The sequence below is a fragment of the Phytophthora parasitica genome (assembly GCF_000247585.1).
Source record: "Phytophthora parasitica INRA-310 unplaced genomic scaffold supercont2.64, whole genome shotgun sequence".
NCBI lineage: Eukaryota > Oomycota > Peronosporomycetes > Peronosporales > Peronosporaceae > Phytophthora > Phytophthora nicotianae.
Window position 1 is genome coordinate 253,578 of NW_008649050.1, and position 1,807 is coordinate 255,384.

Consider the following 1,807-nt stretch of genomic DNA (forward strand, 5'->3'; position numbering starts at 1 on the left):
CACTACAGACGAGGAGAATGGTAATGTTAAGTGGATCAATGAAGGTGGCAGCTACATCAAATTCACGGAAGTGAACTCAAACTTAATCGATGTGCGCTACGACCGCTGGGCCAGTTGCCAAGATGAGCTCCACGCGCAGCATCTTTTCGTCCGTTGGGCTGAGTTTGCGAACGAGTGGGCGCAGAGGATGGTTCCTTCGAACTTGCTCAGATCTGAAAACGAAAACTAAATTAGTGGCTTCATCTATACTCGTTCATCCTGCGAGCTATCTACTATTTGTTGTAATCAGGTTATTTAAGCCGAAATGGTGAACCAGGCTAGGCACCCCAAAGGATTCGTGTAGATTTCTCCGTACTGCTGCGTGTGTTCTCATTATTTGAAGAAGGGAAATGCAGCAGATGTATCTATTACTTTGCTGTATATGGTAGGGACAATATTTTTCAAAACCAATTTCTGATACGATGCTGCTACTATATTCGAAACAGGCAATAATCGACCCAGAGACATGAAGCAGATATGTGAATAACATTTATCACGACAGATAGGGGACGAAGTAAAACTACTGTATTGCGTAGGTATTCACTGCAACTTGCTTTAAAGCAGATAGAACCGTTAGCCTCAGTTCCGAGTTCACAGGGGAATTAGCAGCTCTGCCAATTGCTAAAGCGATAAATCTCACCGCTTCGTTCTCCTTTGTGTTTACTGACACGATTAATCTTGGTCAAGTGCAGCCATTCGACCCATCCTGAGCCGGTCGCGATGAGCCAAAAGACAGCGACCAGTTTTAGGCCCCAACTACACACTAAACCGTGTTGCATGTCGCTCCCAACCGTGAATGCTACTGGCACGGTCACAGGAAGGCTTGGCTAAAACAAAGGCACGAGCGACAGCTCCGAAGCATCTGCAGGACTTTACCTAGTGTATATGACCGGTCTACGTGGTAGAAGAAGATATGTGGTCCCGCGATGTTTCCCCAAGACGTTTATCTGATGGTCAACCTCGTACTCGCCACGATAGGGCTAGCTTAGTAATATGGCCTGACATTCCGATAATATAGATGCCCAAGATTCTGGGTGCATCGCAGTCATATCAGCTTCTGAAGCCAAAAAGTTGGCATGGCTTCAGACGGCGAACGAGAACGAAGAATTTATTTCAGGTCAGATTTTCGTCACGCACTTTGGTTACGTGGGCAATAAACCTAGCTAGATATTTGTTGGACATTTGCGGTTCCTTCTTGTATTGGAAGTCCGTATCCGTTCTAGGCAAGATCAGGGTTGCTTGAAAAACAAGTTGTCTCACAATTATTCCAATTAAAACAGACGAAATTATGGTTTGCCGGCACCCCAATCAGGTTTAAAAAAAAGGTTTAGTCTGCAGCTATTGGTCTAGGTGCCCATACCGCATCCCTAGGCGTTAGCCGTAGCAATAGCTCGCGTCGGGTCCCGCTGGACGTTTACATAGTTAATAGAGACCCCAGTTCTGGCCTCATTCAAAACGTCATTTTGAATTAAAAAAAAAAATCTTGGCTAGCTATCCTGGACACGGCGGAACCACCAGACCCGTCGTACCACCAACCATGACTACTGCTACGGTGTGCAGCAGCCCTTGACGACCGCGTAAACGAAGTCGTGCCGAGCCTTGCATCGATAGATACTACTCATTCTGGACCACCATAGTATGGTCATTTCTTTTATAAACTATAAATTTTGTAATGAATCCGACCGTCGTTCTCGTCACGATCGATCCAACTATGAAGGCCACGTCACTCCCATTTGCATTATCTAACTGAACTTATATTACTTTAACT